This window comes from Lepidochelys kempii, chromosome 15 (genome assembly GCF_965140285.1).
Source record: "Lepidochelys kempii isolate rLepKem1 chromosome 15, rLepKem1.hap1, whole genome shotgun sequence".
NCBI classification, from domain to species: domain Eukaryota; kingdom Metazoa; phylum Chordata; order Testudines; family Cheloniidae; genus Lepidochelys; species Lepidochelys kempii.
Genome location: NC_136394.1, coordinates 16,903,436 through 16,920,903, shown reverse-complemented (window position 1 = coordinate 16,920,903; position 17,468 = coordinate 16,903,436). Strand labels below are relative to the sequence as shown.

Sequence of the window (17,468 nt, the reverse complement as noted above, 5' to 3'; positions counted from 1 at the left end):
ATTGTTCAGTCCCCAGTTGGTTGGTTTCTCGGTTGCTGTGAGCTAGCCTGAAAACGCTTTTCCTGGTGTGGGCATTACTACTTTACTGGGCCAAAGGGAGCTTTTGTGGACCTGTTTACTTGCCTTTTCGTGACCAAGTACCTCCACAGCTGAAGTCTGGAAACTAGCTACCAATCACAGCAGCATCATGCAGGTTTTAGTGTGAATTTAAATACCATGCTGAACTTGCTGTAAAGCTAAAATGCAGCTGAATGCAGGAACCAGTAGTAGTGCTGGGACGGTACCTCCTGAGTCCTTTAAGGGAGCATTGTTTTAACTAGCCTGATTAATTTATGTAAACTCTGCACACAAGTGTACCAAAGACGCCGGTTCAAAACCTGGGATCAGTCTCTCTGCCCGTACATTACGGTCACTGTGGAGGAGGAATAGGTAAACTCTGAAGGTTTAGGTTGGCAAAGGAGGGTGGTGACCTCTAAATTACACACTTATTGCCCGGTGGTCCTGTGCAATAATGATGAACGGTTGGAAGGAGCATCCAATACAGTCTGAGTGGCTGGGGTTGGAACTTAAGAGGGGGGGGAAACTGTTCCTGAAACTGTGCATGTATTCCCAAGGGTGAAACCATGCAAGACAGAGTTCAACTTGATTATTGTGAAAGAGGAGGGATTGCTACCATTGTACTGATGTATAAAAGAAGCAGTTAGTTTCCATTTTACCAGTTTTCTGAGTTCAAATGCATGGGTGTTTTTGTTTTTTTTTTTTTTGCTTGTGGCCTTGCCTATGTCCTGATTTTACGCAGCTGCATCTGTCAAAGGTTTATGAAAAGGGGAAATTTGAATTGGTGCTTGTACTTTTGAAACGTAAATGAACAGGTTCTAGTTCTGTTAGTTTTGTTAACTTAAACATATTTCTGCTTTTTGTTCCCCCCAGAGGTGGTCCAAGTGTGTTAGAAACAACAGAGCCAACTAAAACTCAGTGAATAATTCAGCCGTTGCCTGAAGTAATAGCAGAAAGAGGAAAACCCATTTATTAAATCAACGAGAGCAAAAAGCTCTGTGGTTTGTAAAAAATCTTCTGCCTTCTCTCTGAACCAGCTGAATTTCATTTTTGCAATTTATTGTTCCTTCTCTAATTTGGGTTTTACTTATTCTCCTGGCATCTTCCCACAACCACCTGCTGGCTTCCTATCCTCTGTCTTCTAGACAGAAGGTTCTTTGCCCACAAAGCAATTATGTTCCTTTAGGGGAAAAAACAGGCTATTTGGCTAAAGCAGGGTGGGAAGAGGGGCCCACGGTTCCTTCCTTTCATGCAGTTGTTCTTGCTTAGCAGTGCTTTAGTCATCATTTTCAGGATGAATTTCCTCTGGGCCCACTTCACAAAGTTCATGCTGTATGCCAAAGGTGTAGACCGAATCCTAATTTCTGAACACTTGGCCAGGGACACGGGTGCAGTAAGAGATGCCCTCTCTTCTCTCGGAGCTGCCATTGTCACTTCCTTAACGTTTCCAAGCCTTCTCAACTTGAGAAACGACGAAATTAAAACCCCTGAAGTATTAACGGCACCTCCTACTGCTGCTGGAAGCAGACCTGACCTGTTCTCCACACCTTTCTCCTTCCCAATTTGTCAGAAATAATGTATTGCTTCCTTTGCAGCCAAAGCTCCTGCTTCATCTTGAGACGGAACAGTGATTTGTGACTTTTGGATTTTTCAGTTTTTGGCTGCCTAATTTATGAGATGTTAAGGCCTGATTTTGAGGAAGTGCTGAGCATTTGCCCTCTGAAAATCTGACACCTTGTTGGTATTGCAAGGTGGGCACCCAAAATCATTAGTCACTTTTGAAATTTTTAGGACTTTGCCTTTAGTCGGAGTGTGTGGGTAAGAACCTGTGGGATTAGAACCTGGAACAATGGGCGTTCTGAGCTGCTGACACTGCCATTGTAAATTTAGGCTGGGTTTCACCTGGAGGACCCTGTGAAGTTAGACTCTGCAGGAAGTACCACCCAGCAGGCTCTGAGTGGTGACCGCTCAGAGCCAACTGATTGTTTGGCTCAGGCCAGTATATAAACCAGGAAGCCCACGTGGGGAGTTGTCTGAGCAATGACATAGACTCCTGCTTGCTTCTGCCCCAGACCTTGCTTTGCTCTGGCACCTAGACTCCAGCCTCTGATCCTGGTTTGTCTCTGACTTTTTTTGCTATTTGCCTGCTGTCTGTGACCTAGTGCCTAACCCTGACTCAGCACAGCCCTGACTTTGCTACTGGTCTCCTGACTGCAACTTGGCAACTGACCATTGTACACAGACTCTCAATGGCCTGGCCCTGACAATGTGACGTGGTGCTGAGATTAGGATTGCCAGGTTTGGTTGGCCATATTCTTGGAGGTTTTACCACATGATACAATCTTTAATTTAGGGTTAATCTTTAATTCCTAGACACTCCAGGATAATCCTGGAGAATTGGCAACCCTAACTGAGGTGCTGTCTTGTTGCTGGCAGATGGGGGGCCTGTCTCCAGCTCTGCTTCCTCCTTCCCTCAAATGCGTGGGGAGGATAATGAGGCAAGGTTTGGAGACTGTTGGCCAGTTGTGTTTTTGGAATACAGGGCAACGTTAGAGCAAGGAGGACTCTACACCCCGTTCTATGGGGCTGAAGAATTAACCCAGACTGGGATTTGTTGGTTTTTGTTTCTACCACTATAGTAGTATTTGTTGTTGTTGCACTCTGAGACCCTTGAGGAGTCTGTTCTATATTTGAACATCTCTATCGCTGAAACATCCCACCTGCTTAGAGTGCTGCAATCCTCAAACTGCCTTTGTTGGCCAAGCAGTTAGGGGCCAGTCCTTGAACTTTTAGGGCATGATTCTTAGCCAGACATTCATAACACCAAAAAGTGGAATAACCAGAGTGTGAAGGGCTCATAGCAATGTCCGCACAAAACTTCTCTTCCCTGGAGATGCGGAAGTCTTACAAAAATGTACATTGGGTCCGTGTGTGTCTAATGCACCCATGCTCAGAGATAAGGAAAGCACAGTGAGGTTTAACCACAAGTGTGAGGCTTTAGGCAACATGCAAGCTATTTGCATATTAGGTCTGAATTTAGAGTATTGGTAGCATGCTTCAGACTCATAATATATGTAATATGCTTGCTGGAACACAAGCCACTTCAGATGCATAGCCAAGAGGGAGATGCCTGTCTGCATGGAATTTCACACATCTCTCAGCTCAAAGATCTGAATGCAAAATATTGTACTTCAGGACATCATACAGATATGTGACTCTTGCGGGATGGGGAGCTGGGCTTTAAGTCCATAAAGTCTTGACAAAGATTGTACCCATCCATATTTAGTGTTTTCATCTGTAACCATAATAGTCTTTTTATTTAATTTGTAACATCGGGACAGGGATCTTCTAGCACATTGGTAAATTTCCATGCACTGTGATAAAGCTGTATTAAAAAGCTGTTTTCCCATAATATCTTACTTATGAGTGTTGCAATCCATAAAATAGTCCTGCTGCTACCATATACTTGGTCAGTGACCTTTGCATCATTTTGCAGCCGAGATGCAACATTTCATGGCTTGTGATGTCCTGGCATTTTGGCCATGGCTCAGTCGAAAAACCAGTGTGGTGCTCAGTTTGAGAGTCATGCGACATATCTCAAAATATTTCAGTCCCTTCTCATGTGTCATATGCAGTTCTCCTTTTATTACCTGCATTTCAGAAAAAACCCAGAATATATGCTGGGCATAGTGCTGAAACTGAAGAAAGAATAAATTGTATCTGTAACTAATACTGAATTTTATTTGGCTTTCTTATACAGGGCCTCATGCTTCAGTGGAACTATAATTTGATCCTAAATAGAGTATTATCCATATAATCAGTTATAAATGAAACTACTGCATTATGGATAAGTGTTTTTTAGACACACAGTCCCAAGCCTGGGTATAACATTAATTGCTCCTGCCTATGTTTGCTAAGAAATTTGAAGCCAAAACAACATTTATTTTTTTCTTTCTTTGTTTCTCACATAATACTAATCTCAGGTACTCTGATGATCTGTTTTTAACCTGCAAAATTATAATTAGGTATTTTGTATCAGATTATGCATTCTTCTGTTTTGGTCCTGCTGGCTAGACACGCCTTTGTGGCCATATGTGTGAGCTAAAGAATGACCATGATATGGAATTCCCTGCTGCGTCCTTCTGCAAAAGCGCAGAAGAAATGTCTCCTCTCTTGCGAGGTGCTGAGCACTCTCCACGTCCATTGACAGCAAGTACTTGGCACCTTTTCAGGGTGAAGCATAGGAAGTGCATAGTGTGTGGTGTTGTGCTGTTCTCGCAGTGCACAGTGAGGCTTCTTTTTTCAGTGTCTTTGCATTTTTAAATAGAGTCCTGACTGAGTCGAACCCTTAGTCGGGTTAGAGTTCAATAAAACTTTGCATCATACTTTTAGGGACTTTCAGTAATTCTTGTAATCCATCTTGTTTATTTCTTGTAAATGACTTGATTGCTTTCTCCAATATGAAGACACCTCCCTGAACATAAACTCTAGCAGAAACTTATATGCTATACAAATTCGATTTAAACATCGTGAGCGTTCAAAACTTTTGGAATCTTCTGATTTTTTCCTTCAGGTTGTTGAAAACAAACTCTAAAGGCTCAAACTTTTTCCTCCTCATCAAAAGGACTACAAACCATTTTTTAAAAATGAAAGTTGAGTTTCATGTAATCACTTATCTCCAGAGGTTGGCGCTTTAAGAAAACACCAAATATTGCATGACTTGTGATACAATTGCAAGCAGTGGTAATGCTAAATGGGACTTACCTGGCAGACTGCCTAGGCTGGAAGGATGATGAGATCTTCTTTGCCTAGTCGTACTGGGAATTTTTGCTTTTTAGTTCCCGATTTTCCTCCGGCACTGTATCAGTTGAAGATAGAAATGCAGATCTTGTGAAGAGACCCATTTAAACTGTTGCACATAATTGCCTAGCAAGGAGTTTGGTGCAGTTACAGAGTCTACACCACTACTCATGGAGACAAGGCCAGGTCTGTACATCTGCCTAAGCTTTGAGACTGTTCCTTATCTTAGGAGCCACTAATGTGAAAATGTAGTTAATGGGCAGATGCTTTAAAGTGCATTTCCCAAAGAGAGAAGTTGGAGTTTTTAAAAGATGCCATTAAAAATTAAAAGTACCTGTTTTTGCTGATCTGCTTAATCTACTTTCCCATTTACCATACCACTAGCAAATGTATTGTCAAATCTACGACCAGGCCAAGTGAATAAATTTTAAATAAAAGTTTGGGATTTTTTATCTGCTCTACACATTTTATGAGGTTATGGAGGGCTTACTTAACACAAGCTTGGATGAGCTGGTGAAATGAAATTGTTTGGTTTTCCCATAATACCAGTATGCTTTGGTCTGAATTTACAGAATATTTTTAAAAAGATCTCTCCAAAATATCCAACCAGGTAAGCCTTCCCTAAATCCATCCCCTTCTGTAAGGAAAAACTCTCCAGATGCGGAAAAACTGTTCTGAGAAACTCAGATAAATCTCATAGAAATCCTGAAAAGTCATCTTCCTCAGGAAGTAGTTTGTGTTACACCAAGGGGAATGTGGCATGGGAACATTGACCCCCTACCAGAATAGATGGGCCCCAAATCCATTAGACAACCTCCTAGAACTCAGGACATCCCTATTCAGGCTCATGACCTCCATGTGTTATTATCATGTGCTGACATGACATGAGCCTAATTTATGCCTGTTTACACCATCACCTGAGGAAGGGAAGGGGACATTCATCTTTATCTCAGGGATACTCCCACTGAATGTGGGAGGCTAGTTTGCTGTGGGATGATGTGATGTAGAGTAGCTGCTCCATGACTCTGTTTGCACCCCATCCATCCTTGTTCCTAGGACTCTTAAAGCTCCAGCTATTTACTGATCATGCAGATGGGCTCCTATGGTGTGAGGGGAGTGGGAAATGTTTCCCAAGTGGCTCTCTCTCTTTTCCCTCTTTCAATTACTTACTGGCCACAAATGGCCAGTTCCTGTTCCTTGCTTTTTATTTCTGCATCACCCAGCACAGGTGATGAAATATCCCATTGTCATAAGTGATTGTCAGTAAATGAACCTGACCAAGAATATCCCATTTGCACTGGGAAGAATGACATTCTTTCTGGATGTACCTGGCTAGATAAACAAGTTATTTTAAGTGGTAAAGACAATGGGTATAAAATTTTCCAAAGCACCCGATTGACTTAGGAGATCATGGATGTCAACGTGACTCAAGCTTCTAAGCTTTCTAGGCACTTTTTTGAGTGTGTTAATCCAATAAAACTCTGGATGAAATTTTAAACTAAAAAATTGTCAGTAAAACATGTAGTCCAAAGAACAATTTATGTGTACCCAATTAGTACGTACATTAGCATAATTAATACCTTTAAATATTTGTAATGCTTCCCTTACTGAGCAGCCAAATGGCTCTTTACCATAGACAACTGGTACTAGGGAATTAAACTGCCATAGTGACTGGTGTTAGGCTATTTTGTTTCTGACGTTGACACAGCATCATCAGTTAGAACCGAGCACCATACTATAGGATTATTTTCAGGTAGCTGGGTGTCTTTGTGGAACCCCTCATTTCCCCTCCAAAGTCATTCAAATTTCTATACTTCTGAAAGAGCGTTCATGCTAATGTAGCTGAGAGAGTGGTCTGAATGCCTTAATTAGACAGAGTTTGCTGCATCATGGGGAAAGATACTCCATCAGCCCATGGTGCTTGTGATGGAGAATGGTGACAAAACTGTACAGCCAAAATCCATTTGGCTGTGTGTCTCACGGACTGCCAGCAGATCCTGTTACACAAGCTTGCCTTCAGTAGTGTGCCAGATGGCAAGACCACTGCTCTGGTGGCTGTATAGCAGCAAGAAATGAATACTTGGAGTGAACCAAATGAGAGTCCACTGATTTCAGATTACAGATTTCAGCAGCTAGGATTCAAAAAGTATTCATTTGACCAAAAAGGCTAGCTAGCTTTAGGTTTGTCAAATTAGGCAGACAGCAAGAATGAAAAATTGGGACAGAGGATGGAGAGTAGTAGAAGCCTATATAAGAGAGAGACCCAGAAATCGGGACTGTCCCTATAAAATGGGGACATGTGGTCACCCTATGTCAAATAGACAAATATTGGGCTAGAGATGCTAAAAATGGTGGCAGATACTTAGTCATAGATGTGCATGTAAAGTTGATGATCAGAACTTGCAATGAGGCAAGAAAGTCAGCAGAAGTATTTGTGGAAGTGTGCTGTATTTTGCAGCTGTACTTCTAAGCAGGATGTATGCTCACTTGACTGAGAGCGTTCTTTAACTTGCTGTACTCGTTATGTCAGCCACATTTCTCTTTAATTCCAGTTACAAGAAATAGCCAGGAGTTGAGGTTTGACCTGTGGGAGTGGACATACAGCTGGTTTCAATTGGAGACCTGAAGAGGAATTTTTGTTTCTGTGGGAAAAAAGGATTCTCAAAACATATATGAATGTACTATTAGAAAAATATTTTAAAAAGCACACTTTAATTCATAGTGTGGTGATTATATGAACTGCAGGTTTTTAATCTCATGGAACTGAATCTTCTCACTAAATAGAAATAAGAAATTTTGGGGATCGGAATGTTTCTTCAATATTAAGATGTACCCTTGTGAAGAACTAATGGTGTTTTTTGGATCATCAGAAGCATTGCTCTTCCCCAGTCAAGCAGATGAGCAGAATTTTGCAAAATTGGATTAAACTAGCCTTCATGCTCTCGTCTCCCATTATTGTGATGTGTAAAAATAAGGCCAGTATTAGATAATTGGAAAGAGATTTGGCTCTAGTGAATTTCAATACACAGATGATATTTTCCGAGCAGGAGTTAAACTGTATATGTGATGTAGCTTTTGCAGAAACTGTGGGAAACCAGATGTCATTTATGTAGGAAAGTAAGATTCTAACAGAGTGATTTTTTTTTTTTGTCCATAGAGCTCAAAACACTTTATGAAGGGTATAGGTATCATTATCCCCATTTTACAGATAGTGAGATGGAAGAACAGGAAGGTTAAATGCTTTAGCCACAGTCATCCAGCAAAGTAGTGGCTGAGCTAGGAATAAACCCTCTGTCTTATGAGTTCCTATCTAGTACTCTGTGCAGTATGCAGAATGAGCAACAAATATGGTAAGGTGAAAAGAAGGCAGATACATCTATGCTAGCTCTGATGGATAGTTTCTACTCCCTCCAGCCTACGAAGTGAGTGTATCTTGGCCCTGTGTTTAGATTGAAAGGGGATGGCAATAAAAACTTCAGCAGAACTCCTGTGAATTGTATTTGATGGTTCTAAAAGATTGCTGTAAAAGGGGAAGAAGGAACTGTTTATGCTGTCCTACTGGTCAAAAGAAAAGGAGTACTTGTGGCACCTTAGAGACTAACCAATTTATTTGAGCATAAGCTTTCGTGAGCTACAGGTCAAAGAGCTGGCTTTTCAGAGTTGCTAAATAGGAGGTTGAACTCTTCAGACATGCACTGAAGAGATGAATGCTGTGCATCAAATGCCAATATAGGATGGGCAATAAAGAAATAGAGAATGCTTTGAAAATGTCTAAAGAGATGATAACCATTGTACTGCTGAAATGGGAGCTTATGTGTTCAGAATTTAAGAAAATCAACAAACTGTTGAGGATAGTGGGTGCCTGTAGGGAAAAGAATGCTTATGAAACCTACAAATGGCAAAAGCCTGGGCTGTAGAAAAGCAATAGGAGTACGAAGAGAAAAAGACAAGATAGTGCAGCGCCCCCCCGCCTGGCCATGTTGAATCAACTTGTGGCCATTTAAAGACCATGGGATTTCATATTCTCATCAGTGTGCAGAGGGAATTATGATCAGCATTAATGGGAGTTTTGCATTTAACTCCCCACAAATCTAATCCTTCAGATGTGAGACAGCAAAATGTTGTGTTAACGAGCACATAAACTGATGATCAACATCTGAGTAGAGCATTTCTGAAATTCCTAACAAATGAATTTCAGAGGTGACTAGATCTACATTTTAACCTCCTTTTTCTGTGTCATTTTGCAAAACTTGCTTCCTGAAAAGAATTAATTAATTTTTGCAGAAAGCCTGAAAAATTTGTGTGTGACTAAGGTGCAAGACTGTGAGTGAGGAGAAAATCTAGGTTCTATTCCTGGCTCTGACAGAGACAGACTGACACTGGTGTTTTGTGTAAGTAGTAAGAGTTAGACTGTGATTAGTTAACATTTTAGCTACCCCCGTACTGTCAGTTGCACAATATGAATGGAAACAGGGCTCTTGTTTGGTCTGGGACATCTCCCGCAGCATATCAGAGCTGGTCTTCTCCCTGCTTCTTACCAGGGTCATTCTGTCAATATCCTCCAGATGTGAATCCTTATGGGCTGTCTAAATGTGGTTTTTTCCTGTGTGGTGTTAATAGCTTTTGCACTGGCTTCCAGCAAGGTCCCACCCTAATGTTTTCTCCTCCTTGTTTCAAGTTTTCTATCTTCCTGCTGCTTTTAAAATTTATTTGTTCCCCAGCTCTCCTGTAACATGACAGTTAATTGGGGAAGAAATCTCACCCATGTTCCATTTCCAGGAGAGAAGAATTAAGAGAAAGGGAACACAAAGCAAATTATAATAGGTGGAGATTAGGAGATACTCGGAAGGTTCACAGCAGTAGCAGTACCTGAGAAATGTGAATCCTGTAGCACATAAACTACCAGGTTAATGTCAATGCCTTGGTTAAGTTTTAAGGAAAAGAAAACAAGCCAGAAGACTTTATGTACATCCCAAATCTACCACCTGATTTGGCAAAGCAGGGAATTACTCAATGTGGTTCTGGGAGCATGGAGTGGACACCATATCTGCCCATACTTTTGAATGGCATTAATCACCATGGCTTTTTCCTCACATTGATGAGCATCATTTGATGCTCACTGTAAGTTCATAGCATCTTTTTTTTTTTTTCCTCATAAAATGTGTGCGCACTTAGGGGTGAAACCAATCACTTCTCTGAAATGTGTATGAGAGTGTTATTGCTCAGGGCATTTTAGTGCTACAGTCCATGTGCAGTAGATAGCAGCATGGAGCCAGCATGGGTGTCATCCAATCAAAACTTCATTTTTCCCCTGATTGTGTTGGCTCAAGCAAGTAGAATGTTACCCAATTTTGTTTTATGCCTCCAGGATAAACTGTGTTATATGCTTTAGGTCTTTTCAAATATTTGGATTTGAATGTGTTTGAGAGTTCATACATCAAGTATGTGTCTTGTGGACATCCTGAAATTATTATTATTATTTTTATTTTTTTTTTTTGGAGAGGTATAAAAGTTCAGGAAAGAACTCTAAAAGCTTCCACTTAGATTTGTTGATGTTTTAAAGATGTCTTTGTTTTTCCATTTTTCCTGGCAGGCACAAGAGATTGAGTCTTCTTTCACTTGCACTGGTGTAATGTCATTGCTTTCAGTGGCATTAATGACCCACATAACGATCCGATGTTCCGGATTTACACCAGCCAAGCAAGGTCTCATCCTGAAACTTATTCTCCATTAGTGTACCTGCTGCTTAGGCAGTTAAAATGTTGAGCTTTTTTTCGTTTTGGGTAACTGATGTAAAGATAGGCCTGAGTTGGGTAATTAAGAACTAGATCACAATTTTCTTATAGTTGAGAGATATTTAAAACAAGAATATAGTAACATATGTCATTGTTGAACGTAGATCAGTTCAGGTTCCACACATGAATTTTTTGGGGGGATGGAAGCATGGTTCAGTATTTGGAACAAAGGAATGATGACTTGGAGGACCTGGGTTCTGCTCCATCTCTGCCACTGGCTCTGTGTGACTCTGCGCAAGCTGATTTTACCTTCCTCTCTCTCCATATCCCACTATAAAATGGGAGACCGTTATATTTATCCACACTTGTGAAATGCTTTTAAGATGTATAGCTGTAAAGCTCTATATAGAAGAAGATCTTGTCAGCTTGGGTTTGATCCAAGATTTAATATTACAATCTAGGGCCTTCTGCTAAATCTGAGCTATTTGATCAAATAAGTGTAGTGTCCTAAAATCAAGATAATTCCTTCACTGAAATTTCAAGCAGACTGTGGGATTTTGATTTAAAATACTGGAACGATATAAAATTAACATGGCACACAATAAAGGGATTAAAAACTGGCTGATAGGTCTCAACCATTCTCCATTTACAATTACATTTTATCAAGTGAGTGTGTTTCCAGTGGGGTCCCGCAGGGATTGGTTCTTGGCCCTACAGTATTTAACACTTTTATGAATGACCTGGGAGAAAACAGAAACCGATCACTGGTAAATTTGTGGATGACCCCAAAATTGGGGGAGTCGTAAATAATGAAGAGGACAGGTCACTGATAGAGTGATCTGGATTGTGTAGTAAACTGTATGCAAACAAATGCTGTGCATTTTAATAAGGATAAATATAAATGTATTCATCTTGGAACAAAGAATGCAGGCCAGACTTGCAGGATGGACTCTCTCCTGGGAAGCAGTGTCTCTGAAAAAGATTCAAGGGTCATGGTGGATAATCAGCTGAACATGAACTCCCAGTGTGATTATATGGCCAAAAGCGCTAACGTGCTCCTGAAAAGCATAAACCGGGGAATCTCAAGTATGAGTAGAGGTTGTTTTACCTCTGTATTTGACACTGGTGTGACTACTTCTGGAATATTGTGTCCGCCTCGGTGAGTGGAATAACATTTAGCATCCCTAATCCTTGCAGCCCCACGCTGGGCCTCTCTAATAGCCCTGCTCTCTGGCCGTTCAAATTCAGCCTCCAGGTGTTGAACCTCAGAGTTCCATGCCTAAGTGAATCGTTCACCCTTCCCTTCACAAATGTTATGGAAGGTACAGTATGTGGATATAACTGCGGGGATGCTGTCATTGGCCAGGTCCAGCTTCCCATACAGAGAGCGCCAGCGGCCCTCTAAACAGCCAAAAGCACACTACACAGTCATTCTGCACTGGTTCAGTCTGTTGTTGAACTTCTCCTTACAGCTGCCAAGGCTCCCTGTGTAGGGTTTCATGAGCCACCGCATTAAAGGGTAAGCGAAGTCTCAAAGGAATAATTCGTCTGCCAAATGTGACATGGCTGGCGAGACTCGTCAGCATACTCCTCAGCAGTTCGGGCTCCATTCTCGCCGACCAAAAGGGAAGACAAAGTGCGCAGTACAAAAACGTTGAAAGATGGCGCCAAATGTGGACGGAAACACAAGGATTGCTGGGATGCGAACTGATGCATCGGGTCAGGACCCAGAATGCCCCCTTCCCACAAGCCACAGTGCCAGAATGGGAAGAGGTGCTCTGTGGGATAGCTGCCCATAATGCACTGCTCCCAATGCTGCTGCAAGTGCTGCAAATGTAGCCATGCCAGTGCACTTGCAGCTGTTAGTGTAGACACACTGCAGCGCTTTCCCTACTGCGCTCTCTGAAGGTGGGTTTAACTCGGAGCGCTCTACATCTGCAAGTGTAGCCTTGCCCAAAGAGAAGGCTAAGGGGTGATTCGATTACAATCTTTAAGTATCTACACAGGGAACAAATATTTAATAATGGGCTCTTCAGTCTAGCAGAGAAAGGTATAATATGATTCAAGGCTGGAAATAAGGTATAGATTTGTAAAGTGAAAGTAATTAACCATTGGAACAATTTACCAAGGGTCGTGGTGGATTCTCTATCCCAGACAATTTTTAAATCAAGCTTGGATGTTTTTCTAAAGGGTTATGCTCCCCAAATTATTTGGGGGAGGTTCTCTGGTCTCTGCAATACAGGAGGTCAGACTAGATTATCACAGTGGTCCCTTCTGGCCTTGGAATCATCTATGGATTCTGTGTGAGGTCTTTTTATGACACAGCTGCCTGAAACAGTACGCCAAATCAGCAATTGGAGTACAAAATTTACAGGCCAAGAGGATTGGCAGTATTTTTTCATTGACGTGTTGCATTGTGTAAATTCTCCTTAGAGTCCTAACAATATTTTGCTCTGTTTTATCTCTCTCTCTCCTTCCTTCTGTCCCGCACCTGTCATGTCTTCCCAAAAGTGTATTGCTGCATATAAAATCCAGGGACACTACTCAGCTGTGCTTCTGCAGCTCCTGTATCATAACTTTCTTCCACCTTGTCTATAAATCCTCCTGCTAATGTCCCTGGTGCTCTTTGGAGGTAACGATCCGCATCATCTCAGGTGTTCGATAAAGTGTTGAGTAAATTGTTTGGCAGTTCCATGTAGTAAACATGGAGGATTAAATGAACTTCATTGCTTTTTAATGTTTTAGTTCATTGATAGCTTAGGGAACATTTATTTCTTAAGTGTAAAGTAGAGAAAGTTAAACATCTTTCAGTGGAGTTATTGTTGGTAGTCTCTGTATGTGTTAATTGAGTATTGTACAGGTAGATGGTTGTTCCTTTTTTCAGGGCGCTCATCAGATTTTGGATGATCCCATGCCTAAGAAGTGTTGAGCAGGGAAGAATGGTATACAGTTGCTTTACAAACAGCTAGTACTGAAGGTGTTGAATTTTTTTCCTTGGAAATACAGACCAGATTTGGAGTGAGCAAGGCTCGCTTAATGGGAACTTGCACATAAACTGTTTTTTGTTTAGATTTTTTTTAAAACTTGTTTTACCAGCTCGAAATCCAGCTTCCACCATCACCAGAGTTGCCATTGGGATTGTCAATGTGGTAGCAGACTGTTAGAGTGCTCTGCTTTTATTCTTATCCAGGCTCCGTTGTACTGAGCCTGGAGATTAGGTTGCTGTGCAATAGTTGAAGGCAGCAACGGTTCGTGAGCTGCCAGTACAGCACCTCAGTCCAATACATGTGCTAACTCCAGAAGAAAGGTGAAGCGTTAAATAATATGTTAAAGTTGCCAGCAAATCTGCAGCCATCTTCCCAGTTCATATAAATGCAAAAGAGAAATGAAGCACAGAAAGGTGAAATGAGTTTCATCTTAGTGCTAAGAAATCAAGAGTGCTGTAGTCTTTGTGGAGGAGGGGAAGCCTAATTGCAGTTCCCAGTGCGCTCTCAGCAGTTATTTTGTGCTCATTCCCCAGTGGAGCTTCTTCAATATTTCGTAGTTACCATAGAAGCCCTAATTCTCAGGGCAGCAGCTGTCAGTGAAACTCTTTTCTTTGGATCTAAAGCAGTCAGAGGTCAAAGTGGAATCAAAAAGTGGTGGAACTCTTCTCATGCACACTTGGTTGATCACTGCTGCTCCCTTTCCTCCTGCTGTAGCCCTGGGATATAAATTGGATACCCCAGTGAGGGCTGCAGTGTAAACAGCTACACAGACAACTAGGATTAATGGGCCAAAATCAAAGAGAGGAAAAATTAGACTGAAAAGAGAATGAGGAAAATCCTTTCTAATGGTGAGCTCTGTTAAACACTGGGATGGTTGCTTGAAGGAGGTGGTGGAAACCCAATTGTTTGGGACATTTGTAGACAGAATAAAGCACTGAACAACCCTGCAATGGCAGGACGATACATTAGGTAATCTAAGCGGGTCTCTTCAGTCTGTAACTTCTCTCATCTAAACCCATGCTGGATGTGCTTATTAGCTGGTTGTTTCTATTTGTCCCAGGGTGCTCTGCTCACCGCTGGAGCACTTCCTCCTGGCCACTTCTGGGGATTAGCTCTGCCAGTCTGACACCCCTTCCTGTGGGTTACTCACTCAGTCTCTCTCTCATTCTCTCGGGACTCAACTGCTGCTGCTTCATGGCATGGTCCTCCAGCCAAGTCGCTGTAGTTCTCCCCTTCCGGAAGGTTTGTGTGCATCTCCTGGGACCCAGTGTACCAGGCAGTCTTCCCTTTCACTGCCCCTTAACGGTGCCACTTCCCCAGTGGCAGGTAGGGGCAACCCAGACCTGCCCTCTACATTGGGTTCCAGCCCAGGGACCTTACAATAAACAGCCATGGTCTGCACAGTCCTAAACCTTACTGATTATATCCCTAGGCTACTTCCTGCCTGGCCTTCTCTCACCCAGAGAGGGACTGCAATCTCTTTTTCTCTCTCTGCAGCTCCCTTCTGTTCTCAGCTACTGGGCTTTATACAGGCCCCTCCTGCTCCTATCCAGCTGAGCTTCATCTCTGATTAGTCTTCCTTGATCCCTGGCTTTCCTTCAGATGCAGCCTAGGTGGTTAACTAGCCCACCTAACCGCTTTAACCCCTTCAGGTGTGGGATGGGCACTTCTTCACACTACTGAATCTGATAAGCAGAAAATAATTAACTAAGCTGACACTTAAAATTGTGGTCACTAGGCTTTAGAGTTAAGAGACATTGAGATGAAGGGGGCATCTCACTCCTACTTTAGTTAATGATGCATCACACTATCAAAAATCTGACCTTTTTTTTTTTATTTTTTTAAAGAGACCGCTATATGGCAAATACAGAAGATGCACCATGGTCACCATTAAACAGCTGCCTCCTTATTTTGGAGGAAGATTTTCAAAGACTTAGGTGCCCAACTCATGGGTGCGCTTTTGAAAATATTCTTCCTTTTTGTACTTCAAGCGTGGGAAATCTTGCAGCATCTCTGATACCACAATGTGGAAAATAGTAAAATGTGGATGTTTCACTGAAATAGTTTTCCACATACAGCAGTCATCAGTGCCATACAATGATTAGGCAAATAGTGGTAGGAGCATCTGTGCAGCTTAGATCTGTATTCTGCCACCCTCTGACCTGCTGTTATTGCTGCAGCTGATTCATCCTGTATGGTGCTGACTATCTTGAACGCTCATGGCTGTCGCCCTGAACTGCAGTAGGTTTTTATAGAAGTTCAAACTGCTCAATAACTTTTAGTATTAGTTCCTAAACTACCTAGGAGTTAAAGGTTAAATCCCAATCCTTAAGATCTTTCAGGCTGTAGATCTATCAGCTACTTTAGAACATTCAGTCTAATGTGCATAGATTTAGCTGAACCTAATTGACAGACCTTCCTTTGTCTGCCATTTGTTTCTTTATATATATATATATATATATATATATATATATATATATATATATATATATATATATATATAAAATTTTTTTTGCATGTCTTTTTCAGTTTGTGTGTGTGTGTATATTATAATGTATCACCTTAGCTTCACCCCATACCTACCTCTGCGCCTCCCTTCCCTTCTTTTTCTTTCCATTTAGCTGATCTCCTTAGTAAGCCCACCCAACTAACAAGACATTTACTGCCATCACATTGCCAGCTCTGCTTGTGTGTTCTATCGCTTCCCCCACCCTGTGTTTGTCTCATTGTTTTCCTCGTGCTTCCCTGTCTGTCTGTATCCATCTATTGTCTCATGTCTTATATTTAGATTGTAAGTTCTTTGGGGGCAGGGATGAATTTTTTGTTCTGTTTGAACAGTGCCTAGTGCAGTTGGGGTCCAGATCCATGGCTAAGGCTCCTAGGAATCATGGTACAGGTTGAACATCTCTAGTCCAGCACCCTCGGGACCTGATCTGTGCCGAACCAGAGAATTTGCTGAACCACGGGAGGTCAATGCAGAGTGCCAGTGGGTCTCCATAGGCATGGGAAGTAGGGCTGCTGCAGCACCCCCAGCCTTTGCGCCCAGTGTGGCCACTTGCCTGGGGCTCTGATGCTGGCCCTTCGCCCCAGCCACTGGCCCCTCACCCAATGTCCCAGCTTCTGGCCCCAGGTCCTCCCCCTCCCTCCCAGAGCTTGAATGCTCAGATAACTGTTCGCGGCACTCTGGAAGTGCCCGGGGGGAGGAGGAGGTGTTGGTGAGTGTGGGGCTGCCGGCGAAGGCGGCTGGAAGGCTGCATCCACTAAGTTTTTTCCTTATGAGTGCTCCAGCCCCGGAGCACCCACAGAGTCTGCGCCTATACTGGACCAGGGAGTGCCGGATTAGAGAACTTCAACCTGTAATACAAATAATAAATTTTGGCCTAAAAAAGCCCCTTTAAGAACAATAGCTTCCGGCGATGAAAATCACTGATGTCGATTCTGCAGGCTTTTGTCTTTTGAAATATTGTAGAAGAGATTATCTAATGGAGGGACGGCACGCTTTCTAATGATGCAAAGGGATTCCGGCAACAACAGAAGCTAGCTGCATTTGGAAGGTTTTCTTTGAATACATGTAGCAGAGGTGAAATCTCTTAGTGACATGGAATGCAGTGTATAACCCAGTCATGTGGGCAGTTGCTAGTAGATGCGCTCTTTTGGAGTTGAAAATGAAGTGTTACTAGAGATGTTAAATGAAGCTGCCACATGAAGTCCAGCCTAAGGAAGAGTTAAGTGTCTACGGTCGTAAATTGGTGTCTGTGTTAAGTCAGAGGGAAAGAAATTTGCCTTGAAAAATCTGTGTATTGTATGCTGTGTGTACTCTGTCACCTGGCTTTCATAATTAAAAGAATCATTATCTGTGCTCCAGCCATTTTGTATCCTGGATTCCCCA

General features: G+C 42.1%; 1 protein-coding gene across 11 annotated transcripts in view; it reads left to right on the top strand.

Annotated features, from left to right (window-relative positions):
• The window catches only part of ARVCF (ARVCF delta catenin family member), a 444,466-nt gene that overhangs the window by 257,716 nt on the left and 169,282 nt on the right, over nucleotides 1-17,468 (top strand). The gene's annotated exons all lie outside the window — the stretch shown is intronic.